Below are 18,599 nucleotides of genomic sequence, written 5' to 3'. Positions count from 1 at the left end.
GGCTTTCATCTGTATATAATAAAATTTGTTTCCTATACTTTGTTTATTTTTTTATTCCAAAACGTAATCTACTTTCTGGATAGCCCTCGTACATTCTGGAATTATCATTTAAGTTATTAAACTATCCCATATATTGATTCAGCAGAGCGTCCGCAACGAATTAAGTCAGTTTCTACGCCTTCAGAGTCTTTTTGCCGAGCGATACCGAAAGTAAACTTTCAGTTTTGTGCACCGAAAAAAATCTGCCCTCTTTCCCGATGGCCAAATGGCTTGTTCTTGCGTAGAAACTGTAATTTTAATTGTAAAATTTTTAAAATTGTCTTAACTGTGTTTGGTGTTTTATAGTTTTCTATAGCTTTCAATTTGTAATATAGATATTTTGAGTTTTTATGTATTTTTGCCTTATCGAGGAGTGAGAACTGAATTAATTAAATGAGAAATATATCTATAATGCAATCTGAGGGAAAAAATTTAAATGAAATGAAGGAAAAAATGCGTATAATTTAATTTTCCTTACAAGGAAGTCATGTGGTATACACATCAGATTTTGTTTTGCGTAATAACTCTAATTTTAATTGTAAAAATTATTTTTCTTTTATTGTTTTAACTGTATGTGGTGTTTTACGGTTTTTCACATTTTTCAACTTTTATTGCTTTGCCGCGAAGTGAGAACTGAATTAATTGAATGAAAAATATATTTCCAATTAAATTCGAGGAAATAAGTCTAAATGAAATGCAGCAGAGAATGTGTACAATTTAATAGGCCGTACAATGAAGTCATGTGAGGTCCCTATTAGATTTTTAAAATTTTTAATCAGCTTTGAGTCTGGTCTTAATTTTTTAATTTTTAATCAGCTTTTCGCAAGAAATTAATTTCTTTCTCTCTATATATAAAATTCCTCGATATGTATACAAGTACGACTAGATTTACTGTCTTGAAACTTTGCATGTAGCTTGAAAATAGGTTGTATTAATATATAAGCAACAAAGCGTTGTAATTTTTTATCTTGTAACCAAAGAGTGCCTGAAAAGGAAAAATGTGTCTACAATCAAGGGCAGATTTAGCATTGACTTTAAAAGATATTCTTTTTAAAGCAAGAAGAAACCGATGCGCATTTTCCGCAGCTTCATTTTCTAGCATTTATTTGCTTTAAGCCGTCTTGAAGTTCTCGTGTTGAGCATGATGGAATCATGTGATGGTATGTTCCTATTAATGTCAACAAAAAGGTGTCAAGAGTCTAAATAAGTAGAAAAATATTCAAAGATTATATCTGAAAATAGCAGCTGCAAGCTATTCTAAAAATAGTAATTAGTTTTTGTCTTTTTTTTTTTTTTTTTTTTTTTTTTTTTTTTATCAAATTTGAAAATGCATGTAAATGTAACAGCGTTTAAGCCCGCTTTAGAAGCGATTTTTGTTATTTCTGTTAATAGAATTTTATGTTGCCAACTTTAAAATAGTTATTATAAAATAGAATAAATATATAATGATTTTTAATGAGACTTAGCTAATTCACGGTATCCCGCTAGTGTAATTTCTTAAAAATATATTTGATAGTTTTAATAATAAACGAAAAGTGTCGCTTTTTTTTAATGTGGTAATGCAATATAAATTATACAGTATACTGAATATACTGGATATTATATTTCAACTGATACAGAATATTTCAACTGATTTTCAATTTCTTTAATATGATAATTAGTTTTGATAACTATCCGAAGAGACATTAGAATGAGCAAAATGTTTTAAAGCATTTTTTTCACTTCCTTGTACGAAGTAAAGGAAGTATTGTTATCGCGATTTTTTTTAACAATGCCGGGACCTTCAGCTAACCGACTTCAGCTTGTCACCCCTATGAAAGCATGGCTAAGGTTCCGGTTAAGGTTTGTATGCCTTTAATTAATCTACATGCAATAGTTGTAGAATTATTAATAACGAAAATAAGTGCTTCTAAGTATAATTTAGCAGCTATATTTGTTTACATTCCAAACTTAACAGAATAGTGAATTAAGTTCGTTTCTGCACCTTCAGTGTCTTTTTGCCGAGTGGGACTAAAAGTAAACCTTCAGTTTTGCGTACCGAAAAATCTGCTTTTTGCTCGTTGGCCGAATTGCTTGTTTTTGCGTAGAAACTTAGTTTTAATTGTAGTTTTTTTTTTTTTTTTTTTTTTTTTTAATTCTTTTAACTGCATTTGGTGTTTTATGTTTTTCAAATTTTAATGGCTATTCTTTGAGTTTTTATCTGTTTTTGCCGCGTCGCGAATTGAGAACTGAGTTAATTGAATGAGAAATATATCTGTAATGAAATTCGAGGCAAGACGTTTAAATGAAATGCAGTAAAACTGCGCATAATTTAATAGGCCGTACAAGGCAGTCACGTGGTGTCCGCATCAGATTTTTGTCACTGAATAAAAGTATCGTACTGTTCAACAGTTGAACATGGAAAATGAGATAAGGTTCAGCTTTTTACTTTCTCAACTATATTTATTTTGCTTTTGGTCTGCTATTCTGTTTTTCAGTATATACGACTGTACTGATTGTAGTGCGTACGTCAATATCGTACCTTCAAATGTAGATTTAGCCCTTTATTTATATTTAATCTAACCCATGTATCCATTTGTAATTAATTTTAGCTCTTTTTATTAGAGGTATGTTTTTAATCAAAAACAATTTCAGAGCTTTTAGAAGAAACGAATGAAATTTTTCTTAAACATTTAAGCTTCATTGCTTTATACATTGATATAAAATCCTAAATTTCAAAAATTTAGTTAAATTTCAAAAAGTTAATAACAATTTGTGTAAAAAAATAGGCATGCTAGTTAGCTTACCAAAACAAGTTATCAGATGAGAGTAACTCTAAAACTATTGGTTATTAATTAAAATTTCTTATATGACAATAGAGTTCCATTTAAAGATATTTTAGAGATCACAGCTGTGATAAAAGCTGTTGTATATACTATATTACTTAGGATTTAGAATGAAACTCACAAATTTAATATATCACTGAAAATTCAGAAGGGAATTTTTATTCATAGGATGCAATTCATAGAAATAAATATATATATTTCAAAATAAATATCAAAATAATATAAATATAATCAATATAAATTTCAAAATATTGTTCCCATTTTAAAAATATGAATTTTTCAAATTTAAACTTTTATTATTTTCTGAAAGATGACTTATTTGCTAAGAGACTTTTTTGCACTTCGAAGATTATAGAAATGAATGTTTATTGTTTTAATGTCTACAGAGTTTTAGCAACTGGCAATTATTTTTTTTTAAATATTACTTCTGTTTTTCATTTCATATAATTTTTTTTTAAATTTTTTGGTCTGAGTAAATGAAACTAATTTAATATGGCGATGTTCCGTAGGTTTCAGAAATATCTCCAAGGGAAAAAAAATACTCAAATTAATCTCTATTGTGGGAATTTAACTTAATTAGGATTTTACAATTATTTTTGCAGCATTCGTAAAACCTGTTTGACAGCATCTCAACTTACAACGTGCCGTGATAATCAGTTCCACTTACATGAAGGATCATTGCTTGATTATTGACTGATCACACATAGCCGGGGCTGATGCAGTCGCACCGGGCAGCAGAATTTAGGAACCGCACTGTGCAGCAAAACGTCTAACAACGGCACTGCACATAATCCAACTAAAAGGGTTAGGATCCGAATATATCAATTTTTGAAATATTGTGGCTGGGTGTCATCCTTGCGAGAAAGACATTTAGCCCAAAAGGGGCGTTAGTCCCGAAAGGGATATTAATCTCGAAACGGCATTTTGCGTTGAATCACTATAAACAGCGTATCATTTTTAATAATAAAGCTAAAAAGACAAAAAAAAGTGGGTTAATAGGAGTGAGTGTAACAGTTGACTGGTAAGTCTGCGAGCTTAGCGAGAGCGTAAAAAACCTTAACAAATCTTTTTGGGTTAGCATCCAAATCTGAAAAACCTTTCAGATTTCTTTAAATATACATTTTTTTTAATAAAAGAAAGATTGGGGCTGGTTACGTTTGTGACTTTCTTTACTTTATAAATCTTCTTCTGTATTTGCCTGGGAAATGGAAAATTAATAGATAACATTTCTTATGCTTATAAATTCGTTAATAGTTATCTTTCACCTTCAACCTTAAGAATGCAATCAGAATTTCATTTTTTACGAGGGCTCTTCATAATACCACTTCATTTAAGGCGCCTTAATATAAACTTTATTATCAATATGTTTGGAATGTCCAAAGAAAATGCGCAGTCGACGGCTTCCTAGTAAAACTAAACAGAGTTACTTAATATATTGTATGTTGCAAATAAAGTTCACGTATGCATACGGTTGCGTATCTCCCACGCGAAGAAATAATATTTCTGTCAACAAATTTGAGACTTTTGTTGTTTGTATACGTCTACAGACGCACATGTTCTGCACATTGAGTCTTGTTATCTGTGGACCACGACCTTTCAATCTAAGCTTAGCTTGAACTTCGTTCGTTTCTAAATATAGATATTCACCTGAAAGCCGATAGGAAGTCGGGAATATAGGACAAAAATAAATAACGTGACTAGGAAACGTTTCCAGTCATTTGTTTATAACTAAGAAAACTCTGACGGGAAGACAGGACGAAAGCTGTGAGTTCCGTTTCATAATACATGTTGCCTTAGAAAAAAAAATATTTTTAGAAGAGCATTATTTAGTAACTAATGTCATTTTACTATCTCGAAAATGCTCGCTATTTTTAAGATAAAAAGTTAGTCGAAAGAGTAGTTTTAATTGGAAAGTTATCTTACTTTTTTATGGTTAACGCAGGTCATGTTATTCAAACTCCTTGCTCAGCGACTCAGAAGCGGCTATTCTTTGCCAAAATACACAATAACATCAGACACGTTCTTTTATTAATTGTACTGATGGTGTAATATAAATAAAATTAACATCTAAATAATAGTAAATTAATTCATTTAGATACATTAAAAATAAAATACAACTAAAACTTACTAAGAAAAAATAAACTATATTACTTATAAAAAGGTTATCTTGTTACGGAATCATGGAATGTACTATTATAATCCGAAAAATAACTGAAAATGTTATGGTAACTAAAAATATTATAGTAATATGTGCGAAAACTGGCAAAAGTTCTCAAAATTATATACACAGATGCTAATGGAGCTGCAGAGCAACTAGCTACACACTACTAGCAGCTTAACAGGGGGAAGCGGAGGAACGAATAATGTTAAAAGAGATCTTAAGACTTACGTTTCTAGTATAAGATTAAAAAGAAAAAGAGCTAAAAAGCAAACCAAAATGTTTCGATATATATGAAAGTCTACTGCATTTTATTTTCATAAGGTTTGGAGTAATAAATTCGTATTTCCTTTCGAATATAATTTGTATTAGATTAAGAAATACTTTTTTCATACGCAATATTTTAAAAACTAAATATCACATTTGCAAACATTAAAGTGTGTAATTATTTAATCCCCTCCACAAATGAAACTTGTCTAATTTTCCTGTAAGATTTTTCTTACGCTTAATTTTGTTAATTTTTTATAGCCCAAATGGGCGTTAGCCCAGAAGGGCTATTAGTCTCGAAACGGCATTTTGGTCGAATCACTATAAACAGCTGTATCACTTTTCAAATTGTTGCCACCAAATATTACATCCCTGCATTATATTTAAAGAAATTAAATAATGAAAGATCTGCATGAATGTATATGTGTTTCTCGCATCATGAAAAAACGACGGTACCTAGAGATATGAAATTTTGAATAACGTAATCCTCAATCCGAATATGAACACCAGGAAGCCCGAATTTTGAAGTCAAATTTGTTTTATTATGTTTCATATTTTTAAACTTTAACGAATTTTTGATTAAGAAGAGACTCAACGATTTCAAAGTGAGCAGTGGGAGCACACTGTGCGGAATAAAATATTTTTATCTCCAGCACGCGAGACTGTCTATCCGAGATTCTAAACATGTTCTGTTTTTAAATATTTTTAGTCCAAAGAGGCGTTAGTCCAAATGCTCTCAGAACGTGTATTAACGTGTAAATGAAAAAAATTTTGGGCTTAATATAAAAATCTGAAAGCTTTCATTTTTTTTTCTCTGAAAATATTTTAATGAAGTTATTGCTTGTATAATCTGGGTATGCAGATTTTCTCATGTACCAAACAGTTTAAGCATTTAAAAGTTAATTTTTATCTTTCCTGAATTTATTTTATTTATTCAGAAATTTATTATGATGGCTTTCTTCTTATAGCCTATCTAAAAATATTAAATTGAGCGCATCATTCTATGTATTATTTGTAAGAGTTTAATTGAAATTGTTGCTGAGAGAAGCAGCTTTTACGATATAGAATTAAGAATTTCTTTTGGCTTTTAAATAATTACTGAATGTTCGAATTATTTGAAGAATGAATGTTGTGTTTTATGTTTTTAAATATTTTTCCATATCTTTTAAACAATAAATTCGAAATTTCAGTAATGTAATTAAAAAAATAACAGAAAATGTTAATAATAGTGTACCTTGATCTAAGGTTACACACTACTAGCAGATTGATCAGTGTATTCTTTGCAAAGCAATATCACGCATTAACACAATGTATACACACATTGAGAAACCCTTACTTAAGATTAAATTAATGACAAATTTAGACAAAGAAATATCACTTGATTCTGGAAGATTATGATTTCTTGTTAAAGAAAAGCTTTCGCGGATTTTTGAAAAGATCTGTTAAGTAATAGATCACAGTTAATAAGAAATCACAAAGTAAAAATTTACAGGGCTCATAAAGATTTGATGAGACATTTTTATTTTACTGTATATTTTACGATTTGGTGGCATCATTTAAACCATAATGAATCAGCTTTACAGTAAGTTCTATGCGTGCATATTTCTGGTGCATAAAATTTTAATTTTATTTTTAAAATAATATTTAATAAATTTTAATTTTAACTTTAACCTTGTTTTTTATTACTTATCTTTTCTATCCTTAAATTACTGTACTTTAATAATTTACATTCCTCATGCGCGCTATTCTTTAATTAATGGTTTTTCATGTGTTACTTATGTAAACTGTTGCTGCAAATGCTTATATAAAAGATAAAACCAAAGGCCTCTATCCCATTATTATATAAAAGGTAAATATGCGCTCAGTGTGCAGACCACCACACCACGAGGGCATGCCAAGAAAGCGGGTGAAGTACCATATACCTGTTTCGAAAAACTTACTGAGATCTTGAGAGCTACTTCTGTTGTGCTCTGGAAACACTGCTAAAACATACAATGAAACTCGACATGGTTCATAAAATTAATAACGTTTTTATCAAATGTGTTGACAGCCTCCATTAGTATCGATTATATTAAAACTTTATGTTACGTTCAACTTTCATTAAAACATTAATTTCAGTTTTATTAAATGCATTTTTTGTATCTATATTGAAATTCGAAGAGTCGTGGAATTCTCAGCTTTGAAATAGAACTCTGCAAGAAGTTTAGTCGTTCATTTAAAATTAGTGGTCTTCAACCTTTCACGCCCGAGAGCCACATCAGTGAATTCACAAAGATCCGCGGGTCACATGTCTGTCAAAAAAAAAAAAAATAGTGTAGTTAGAAAATTTATACAAGAAAGGGAGGTTTGTTTTGCAAGACTACAATTCATTCTAAGCGAAAAGATAGTGTTACAGATTTGTATATATATATATATACACTGGTTTTAAAAAGTCAAATGGAAATCGAATTAAAATGTTTTAAATCTTTTTAACTATGAAAAAAGTATAAAGATGATTGTACAGAACGATGTTACAAAATACATTTGCAATAAAAAAAAGAAAACAAAATTACATTACTCTCAGGAGATGGTAGTTACTTTAGTTTTTAATGTGAAATTTGACATTGTTTTACTTGATTAAAGCTTTAATATCCGGTTAAATCTGTGTTATTGCAATTCGTAAAGTTTCTTCAAATGTTTGTCTGTCAGCCGTGATCTTGGTTTTGATTTTAGGATTTTCATTTTACAGAAAATCTATTCGCATATGTAGGTAATGCTAAAGATAGAAGGCATGAAGAATGCATGTTTACGAATTCCTAGATACTTGTCTTCGGTCACATACTTCGAATCAATTAATCAATTAATGTAGGAATTTCAAGAAACTTGCATTTTACTGCATAGTTACACTGTAAATCTATAAATTCTAATTGAAGCTGAGTTGGAACAATATTACATAAGAAAAAGTGAAATTTTTGAAAAATTCGTCATTTTCAGAAAATGTTATCTCAAATATCAGGCATGTCAATAAAATGTTTAAAATATCAAGAATAAGAGAAAAAAATTTACGACAAAAAGCTGGCAAGTCAATTTTTCTTAAAATCAAAATTTCTTAAAATTCTTCAAATTCAAATGTGGGGCCAGCAAAATATCTTCAGTGGGCCACAGGTTGAAGCCCCCTAATTTAAATGATGAACACATGCCTTTAAATGTACCTTCGTAGTTTTGCTTTTCTTTTTGTAGAAAATTTTATGAAAACGCAAAGTCCAATGGCCATCGTTACTTATCAGGGATGTGGAAAAGATGCCATCAATGTTAACGAACGGAATTTATGATGAAATACATTGCGCTGATTGGGTCATTCTAGAAGTTTCTGATATAAAACAAAACAAAGCAAAAATTTCTCAACTGCAAGCTTTCAGCTGTGCTTACCAGTATTAAGCATCAAATTCGCAGAAATCTTACTCAACAAGAAATATCTAAAAACTGTATTGGAAATTGAGAGATTATTATTACTATTATTATTTCAAAGACTATTACAAAAAAAAATTTATGCTTGAATTGCGAGATTATGACAAACCTATATGTGTCTGGCAAAGAAAAATATAAGATATTATTGCATTCCCCCCTCCTGTGTGCAATAATGTCTCATATTTTTTTTTTTTCTGGACACATATAGGTCAAGAAATAAGAAAATGTTTCAAGAAATTACTTCAGTTTTTGCTTAGATTAATGTGACTGCATATTGCTTACGAAACAATTTTGTAGTTTTTCAACTAAATGTCTTTCCATGCTCTTAAAACTTTTTTAAGTAGTGATTTCTACAGTGGCTTAGAATCCCTAACATTTAGGAACTTATTCTCTTTGTAAAAAAAACTGTCATAAATTTATTTTAAATGAATACTTAAAGAAGTAATTTATGAATATTCTTTTTATAATTGGGCGGGGAACCCAATTTGTTGTTTATGAACTACCGTACAAATTATCCCCCATTAAACTCTCATTTTTGATGAAAATATCCATCTTTCTGTCAAGCCAACCATGGAGGTAGGAAGTAAGATGGAGTTGCCCTAAACAAGTTTCTCCCGTACCCTCCTCTGAAGCACCGGCGATCCCTACGTGGTGACCAAAACATTGGGTCATTTACCATTGAGTTCAATGGGATTTGATGCGTTCGGATGTAAATATTTTGTAATTACGTCGTAAATATACATATAAATGTATATATTTTCTTTTTCTACAACACTTCAGAGTCCTAAGTATATGAAAACAACATATTTTTAAACAACATTTCATTCTGAACGGAATTAAATGCTATACTTTTCACAGGACAGTTTATTTTATTTTAAATCTTTACTATCACTTCTTATTTTCTACTTCCGGCCAGAATTAAAAGCTTTAACTTATTTATGCAAATTTGTTTGGCGAACGCCAAGTTGTGGCTTTTTGCCAAGTGAGAGAGAGGAAGGAGTTAGTAGAAGCAGGCCGCTTGCCTTAGCAGTTTTTACTCGGTTGCTGGTCGCCTTCCAGGCCAGAGGTTTAATCCTCTTAATAATTTTAAACGTATTGTAGTGTTAACAGTTCTCTGTATTACATACGGCTTCCTGTTAATATACGGCCAATCTTCCACGTAGACCCTTGTTTATTATTCCAAAGTTAAGTTAGAGTTTAGTTAATATTTTTATATTCTTACGTTCAGACCACAAGTGGTTGGTCTCTGTATTCCGAAGTCCGGAAATTATTGTAAAGAGTGAAAAATAAAGGGTTTGGTATACCCTTCCTGTGTATCTTGTCTACTTCCCACATTTATTGAACATAGCTTTAGTAAGCTCCCTGTTCCGAGTCAGGTTCTGGAATGTTCCCCAAGCAAGTAAGGAGAAACACTGAACCTGATAGTGGCGCCCGACGAAGAAGAATAACCATGGCTGAGTTTGAAGAAGAACCTGTGCCTGCAGAAGCGGCTCAGAATCCAGAAATGCCAGCTGCCGCCCTGGAAGGATTTGGTTACATCGTCCAGACCATGCGCGCTTCGATGAAACCAGAAGCAACATTTAATGGAAACTCACCGGTAACCAGTTTTTTGGAAAAACTAGATGACCACTTCATGATGTATCCCGTGCACGAGTTCCAGAAAGTTACCTTAGCTACCAGCGCTTTGAGGGGCCAAGCGCTTAATTGGTTCAAATGTATAGGCAGAAGTCTCTTGGGTCAAGCAGGAAGTCCCACCTATGCTTACGAAAATTTCAAGACTGCCCTAGTAAAAGCCTTCCCTGTCGTAAGGGATCGTGCGAAATTAGAAACGGAACTTTTCAGCATATATCAGCAAAGAATCGAAAATCTTTCCACCTTTATTTTAAGAAAAATTCACGTATTCAAACTCTTGTATGGAAACCCTCCGGATCCTGAGATAATTCAAGTGATTTTGCCGAGGTTACTTCCCCAAGTGCAAGACTTTATTGAATTAAGGAATCCGACTACACTGGAAAAGTTATTTGAGCTAGCAATCCAGTTTGAAAGTAGAAGAACGGCGGACATTGAAAGAAGACGCCAATATCAACAACGAAACCAATTTGGTGAGCCAAGACCACAGCAAAGTCAAGCACACGGCTACGGAAGCAAAGCGAATCAGTGGGCAAGGAAACCCGAGCATCCAAAAACAGCCGGCGAACGTCGACAGTTCAATAGCAATCCAGGAAAAAAGTCTGAAGGCCAGTGGAAAAAGAAGGAAAGCATGGAAAGGAAAAAACAAGATTTAAACTAAAACGGATTTCTGCTGACGGGAGGGTGCGGAAATCCGAAGGCCAAGAAAACCTCTCTTCCTTCAAGTTAAATACAGTAATGGTGAAAAATTTGACTCTTCCGAAGATTGAAGTGTTGGTGAATAACATCCCAGCCACCGCACTCCTGGATACAGGCGCGCAGTGTTCCTGTGCGGCAGAAGATTTTTTTAGGAGGTATTTTCGGAAATACCGCATATATAATTCGGATAATACGACAGTGTTAGCTGCGCAAGGGGAAAGATGCAAGTGCATAGGTAAATTACCGCTATACGTCCGTATCAAGGACGAACAAGTAAAAATTATGTTTTTTATAGTAAAAAATCTGCAAGCACATATTATATTAGGGATAGATTTTCTTTCAGAGGCAGAAGCAACGCTGCATTTTAATGAAGCGTCCCTTAAGCTGACCATGAAACCAGTTCGAGAAGAAAAAACTGAACCGCCAATGTTAAACTTTGACCACCTGCTTAAGGAAGAGCAACAAAGAATCCGACAAGTGGTAAGTGAATTTGCTTCGTTATTTAGTGATATTCCAGGATTTACTCAAGTTACTAACCATAGTATCGACACCGGAGATTCAATGCCAGTTCGCCACAAAGAATACCGGTATGATAAGAATAAAGAAAAAATTACAGAATGGCACATTGGCGATATGCTACGTAAAAAGATCATAACGCCCATCTCAAGTAGTTATGCTAGCCCGGTGGTTTTATGTAAGAAAAACAATGACTATCCATTAACACATCCAAAAAGGTGTCGTTTCGCGATTGACTATCGTAAATTAAACTCCATAACTAAATATCCGGTATATCCGTTACCTATTATTGAAGAAATTCTAAGGAACATAACGTCTACCAAATATATGACGACTTTAGACTTAACGACTGGTTATTTTCAAATAGGGGTTAGACCGGAGGACGTGCCTAAGACTGCTTTTATAACCAAGTCTGGCACTTATGCATTCCTGCGTATGCCGTTTGGCCTTTCAGGGGCACCGGCAACATTTCAGCGATGTATGGACATGGTACTAAAGCCTGTTCTTGGAAAGTCCACATTTATCTATTTAGATGATATCATTATTACTAGTGATAATCTGGACCAACATGTACAGGATTTAAGACAGTTGTTTTCATTATTAAATGAGGCCGGTCTAAAAGTTAATGTCGAAAAGCGCAAATTTGCAGCCCCTGAATTAAAATATTTAGGTTACAAAATATCTCAGAAAGGAATACAGACAGACGAATCAAAAATAATCGCTGTACAAAAGTAGGACTTTGTTCATATTATAGGTCCTTTATAAAAGATTTTGCAGCTATTGCTGAACCACTGTTAAAATTAAAAAGGAAAAAGGCAAGATTCTCGTGGACGGCCGAAGCCAATAGTGCTTTCGAAAAATTAAAGCAAGCATTAACGTGCAAAAGTTCCGAGTCTATTTTGGAAGAGCGCCAATAACAGTGTATTCTGATCATGCGGCGGTAACTAGATTGTACTCAGGGAAAAACTTATCCCCAAGGTTAATAAGATGTGCACTCAAGCTACAAGAATATAATCTGGTAATCAAGCATACCCCCGGAAAGGAAAATATCGTAGCAGATGCCCTATCCAGAATAAAAATAGATGAAGAAGGTAATACTGTAAAGGTGGCAATGCTCACAGCATGTACAATAAATTCTCGAGAAACTGTAATAACCGAACTGGGTAAGGATCCTGAGTTTGGAAACATTTATGAGTGTTTAAATGATCCTGAAAATTTTAGCCACCTAGATATTGTGGCGATAAGAAATAGGGCGTCCCATTACCAACTAATAGATGGTCTATTATTTTATACAAAAACTACAAATTCCAACATCGAATTTCGACCTGTTATCCCAGCTAGTCTTAGATTAAATATCCTGCAGGAGTTACACGACAGCCCATTAGCTTCTCATGCTGGTATTTGAAAAACTATCCAACGCGTACGCGAGGCAGTCTATTTTCCTGAACTGCAAAAGTTAACAAATGCGTATGTCCAGTCCTGCCCAACATGTCAAGCAGCATGTCTAAATAGTATTAAATCCGATTTTCCAAATGAAATAATTGGCATCGATTTATTGGGCCCTTTCCCAAAAAGTCAGTTAAATAAAAGTCGCTATCTCCTTGTTATGGTTGATCATTTTAGTAAATGGACCGAAATTGTTCCCTTAAAACGAGCCTCCGCGAAATTAGTTACTGATTCTATTTTAAATAAATATATTTTAAAATACGGGGCGCCCCTAAAAGTTATATCGGATAATGGTCCTCAATTTGTAAGTGATATATTTGAAGACATGTGCCAAAAACTGGGCATACGTCATTTAAAAATGGTCCCGTATCGGCCGCAATCAAATATAGCGGAACGGGTCAACAGAAATATAGTGAAAATTATCCGTAGTTATGTTAAAAATTTTCATAAAAGCTGGGATAACTATGTCAATGAATTTGCTTTCGCCCTTAGGACCGCAAAACATGATACAACGGGCAAAACTCCTGCTGAGTTATTTTTAGGCAGAAAGATTATAACGCCGTTAGATAAAATATTTTATGTTCAACAAAGAGAACCAGAATTTAAAATGGGTGATATAGAAAAATTAATTAAAGAAGCAAAAAAGAACACTGAAGTGGCACAAAGAAAAGCTCTATTATAATTTGAAACGACGGGGAGTAACTTATAAAGTAGGAGATGAAGTATTAAAAATTAAGCATTCACTTTCTTCAGCACCAGAAGATAAAATCGCCAAATGTTTTCCACGATTTGAAGGACCATATGTCATAGAAAAAATAACTCACGCTGTAGTGGTGTTAAAAGCCAGGAATGGTGAAACATGCTTCGCAAACATTGACCAAATAAAACCATACTATGACCGTAATAATATGCAAATATTCAAAGATCTTTTGCAGGATCCGGCACGGCAGGCACAAGCTCCAGAGGTGGAACAACGTCAAGCACAAGGACAAGCCATTAGGAGGCAGGAGCAATTGAAAAGAAAGTTTCCCCGTTGGAAAATTGAAGGTAACAAGAAAAAGAAGCCGTTCCACAGACCAGAAAAGAGAGCTCACGACCACCCCCAGAATAAAGAAGGGAGAAGTACGACGAATGCAAAGAGAGCCAGGAGAAATAACGGCAACTATAACCCGGCTCCCAAACGGAAGATCTACTCATCGGACAGGACTCTACGCAGCAAATGTCGCCGAATTGCGGAAGGACCACCATCGGCGGAGGAAAAGATACAAGGAAAATTTGAACGGCCAGCAACGAGATCCAAGCAAGGACGAGACAGAAGTGTCCCGGTTCCGCCAAGACCAGCGGCCATCAAACGGCCAAAACCACAGGCAGAGGCGAAAAAGAAGGTATTCAAGGGTGACCGAACTGGACGGAAAAGAAAACTTCTAGAGGAAGGAACTGAAGGGCGAGCCCGTACAAGAAGGAAGATAAATCAAACTAGAATCTTCGCTACCTTCCAGGACTGGGCGGAGAAAAGAAAGTCGGAATATCACAAAGATAAGTAAAATTTTATGTTACTTTGCAAACGTAAGTTAATCTTTCATTCTTACTGCAAGTGGCAGAATTCAAGACGTTTTACCTCATGTGAGGTTTACCCTTATCGCCAAAAAGACGAGAAATGAGTTGTTACCTATTTTGGTATTATGTTTTTCAATTACTCGCGCGTAAAACTAAAGTTGATGTATAATAGGAATGTGTAAATACTTGAATATTGTAAAAGTTATTGTATAAATTTTATTTAAAAGATTCTGGCAAGAAAGAAGTTTTGGTCTGAAAGACTTTTGAAATGTAGTTTTTCAATGTAGAAGAATAGGCACTTGCTTGGAAAAGAATAGAAGTTAACAATGTACTACTAATGTATGTTTTAAATTGCGTAAAATTAACGGCATGTTAATATGTTCTTATATACAATGTGAACTGTTATATTAAATGTTAAGAAATACTGTGATATGGTAAAAGTGAAAGTAATGTCAAAAGTTTTAAAATGATTCGTGTGACTGAAAAAAAAAAGAGAAAAGTATTGTGAATATGTGTTAAAGGTTGAATAAATGTAGTTAGGCTCTCTGACGCTACACTTCAGAGTTAGCCACTTTCAGAATAGTACCTCAGAGTTTAGAGTTGAAATTAGGGTGTGTTACGAGGTCTTGTTATGTTGAAGTTTAACACGTTAGTGTTTTGATTGTAGGCGGCAGTGTTGAACACGTATACATAAACACATTCGTGTTTGGTGTTTTCTTTTACAACACATGTCAGAGAGCACGGGGAGAGATAATAAAATAAAGTCATGAATGAAATAAGAATGTTAAGAGAAATATAAATATTCATGTTACTTGCCATTTCATTGTGTAACATTTCATTAAACTAGTTTTCCTTCCAGATCTCTGGAAGGAACCAGATTTCAACTAAAAGCTCCTGTTTAGATGCAGTACAGATGAAAAGTAGTTGTCCATGGAGCTGATAATGTAAAAACAGTTTTTTTTTTAATTTCTAGTTTCTAGTGAGAAATGTTTGTAAAAGATTGGTCTCGCGTTAGTTTCTAGAGCTAAAAGTTTTTAACAAGGTCGTTTTAGACCTCAGTTTCAAACTAATTAACTCTGGCGGGAAGTATGTAAGGATCTTAAGTTTTACTAACGTTTATTTTATTTTAAATCTTTACTATCACTTCTTATTTTCTACTTCCGGCCAGAATTAAAACCTTTAACTTATTTATGCAAATTTGTCTGGCGAACGTCAAGTACTTAAGTTGTGGCCTTTTTGCCAAGCGAGAGAGAGGAAGGAGTTAGTAGAAGCAGGCCGCTTGCCTTAGCAGTTTTTACTCGGTTGCTGGTTGCCTTCCAGGCCAGAGGTTTAATCCTCTTAATAATTTTAAACGTATTGTAGTGTTAACAGTTCTCTGTACTACATATGGCTTCCTGTTAATATACGGCCAATCTTCCACGTAGGCCCTTGTTTATTATTCCGAAGTTAAGTTAGAGTTTAGTTAATATTTTTATATTCTTACGTTCAGACCACAAGTGGTTGGTCTGTGTATTCCGAAGTCCGGAAATTATTGTAAAGAGTGAAAAATAAAGGGTTTCGTATACCCTTCCTGTGTATCTGTCTACTTCCCACATTTATTGAACATAGCTTTAGTAAGCTCCCTGTTCCGAGTCAGGTTCTGGAATGTTCCCCAAGCAAGTAAGGAGAAACACTGAACCTGATAAGTTTTCTCAGAATGGTTTAATTTGAATGAAATATTTTCACAAGTTTTCGTTAATTACATTAGAAAAAAATTAAGGTAATTCGATTTTATTCGGTTAAGGTACAAAAAAAAAATTAAGATCAAAGTTTATTGTATTATTAATATTAAAATTATGCATTATTTCTTTTCTATTTATAGAGCTTCTTCCTAAAATACTTTCTTAAATATGACATGATTTTTTGACTTCTGAGGCATCTTTTAAATCGAAAAATGTAAGTCAATTTATAATTAATGCTCTATTCCGTTCATTTTAAATTAGAGAATTATTAGGAATTAGCGAAATACTTTAAATAGTACTGGACTTCTTTCTCTGAACATTTCTGAAAGGGAATAAAATAAGTTTTTTTTTAAAGTATTATTTAAAACTTGTAACTGAGTTATTATAAAATGTAAGGGGAATAATTCTTTTAATTATACTTATCAGATTTTTTTACCCTTCATTTCAACAATACATATTCCAAAACTCTTTATTACTTTCTTAAGTGCGCATCTCATAGCATTTGCTTTACAATACCTTTTAACAGATTGCTTTCCAATACGAACAATTCTTGCTTAAATAGTTTTATAACGTATTTGTCAACAGGATTTCAATTTATGTTTACAATTCAATATTAAGGTTATTATATATTTAGATAACATTTATAATCATTATAAATTAGATACATATAATAATTAGATTTCTTCACAGTACTTTCACAGTTGTTTATAAGTGAATAAATTCTTCATTTCAAATACATTTATAAATAATTTAATGAATATTTATGTATTCTGTTAAAGGCAGATACATGCTTTTTGCAATAATATGCAACAATAATATATGGATGTGAAAAAAATTTGTTTTATTTAAAACATTTTGGCGTTTGGAAAATAAAATAAAAGTAGCGAATACTCTATCAAGGGTTACGAAAGACGTATACAATTTTAAATGTACCGTAAGGTATTTTTCATTCTTTTAAGCATAACATTTTTCTTAAAATCTATATTTTTGTAGTTCAACAGCTTAGAATTTTATAAAACAAATTCATAATCAAAATCGCGCTGTTGTTAGTTATCGAAAAATAACCAAGATGTGATTTTTGCGTAAATGTCACTAAACTATACAAATTGCTGTTATCCATCACACTATGAATGTTTCTTTCATGCGAAAGTGTCCCTTTTTCGATTTGTATGGAACTGTCGTGTGTCGAAATACTATCATAACCGTGTCAAGCGAGCTTCTGAATGTAAACAAAGAACACCCGATCTGGTGACCCAAGCTTCAAAGTAGTGCTTCACTTCTAGTGCGGACTGGCCCCACCTTCCTTTCCTACCTCCATGAAGCCAACATAGGGGAAAAAAATAGGGCCAGCTTGGGAAAAAATTTCTTTTTTTTTTTAAAATCACATGCTCTGCCATTAGGCATTTACACGGAATCTGAAGGATGAGCCGTGGAGGACGTATTAAGGGAAAGTGGAAGTATTACATTTCATTAGTATCACAAATTATAGTGTAGATAATTAGTATTTAGTTGCTTTTTTCAGTTGCCCACATACTGTTTATTATCTAAGAAATTTTGTTGTATTTTCTCCAAGCCAAACGTAGTTCAGTTATTATATAAATTGAAAGAAATATAATTACCCTTAAAAAGGGAATAAGTCTTGGTATGCTTCCTCTTTTATACTCCGAGCAATCTTTTAATATTTCAGCTGTCACGTACCTATCTAAATATAATATTTCTTTGAATAATTATTAGAATTAATTGACTTTATAAATAATTAACTTATTTTGTATATGGGACTGCTATAACATGCAGTAAAGCACCTCCCTTTTTGGTTGAAATCGGCCTCATCAAATGTGTATAATATATATATATATATATATATCCACTCTGTTACCCGGCTCGATGACCTCAGTTTTTTTTTTGTCCTCCTTCCCGCTGGCCGAATTGCTTGTTTTTGCGTTGAAACTCTAATTGTAATTGTAAAAATTGTTTTTTAAACTGATTTTAATTGCATCCGGTGCTTTATGTTTTTCTGTTCTTACAAATTTTAGTAAAGATGGTTTGAGATTTTATGTATTTTTGCGTTGCTGCGAAATGAGAACTGAATTAATTGAGTTTGATATCTATCCCTAATGAAATTCGAGGTAATAAGTTTAAATGAAATGCGGCAAAAAATTTGAAGAATTTAATTGGCCGTACAATAATGTGGTGTCTACATCAGATATTTTTTTTACATCTTAATCAAGTTCCTATTCATAAATTTTTTTTTATTATAGTCTTTTTTTATATTTTTTATGAGTACATCTTAATCAA

General features: G+C 32.7%; 1 protein-coding gene across 2 annotated transcripts in view; it reads left to right on the top strand.

Moving 5' to 3' along the window:
* Positions 1-18,599, top strand: part of LOC118188029 (perilipin-1-like) — a 162,690-nt gene that overhangs the window by 72,600 nt on the left and 71,491 nt on the right. The window contains exon 1 of one of the 2 annotated variants that reach the window (XM_085819510.1): positions 4,610-4,628. The exons of the other annotated variant lie outside the window; for it this stretch is intronic. The gene's annotated coding sequence lies outside the window, so the exon portion shown is untranslated. Of the gene's footprint in view, positions 1-4,609; positions 4,629-18,599 lie in introns of those variants that run through there. 2 annotated transcript variants of the gene reach the window in all.

Source organism: Stegodyphus dumicola, chromosome 6 (genome assembly GCF_044657685.1).
Source record: "Stegodyphus dumicola isolate Sdum_Otavi_A_Nest chromosome 6, ASM4465768v1".
Classification (NCBI taxonomy): domain Eukaryota; kingdom Metazoa; phylum Arthropoda; class Arachnida; order Araneae; family Eresidae; genus Stegodyphus; species Stegodyphus dumicola.
This window is presented reverse-complemented; position numbering and strand designations above follow the sequence as displayed.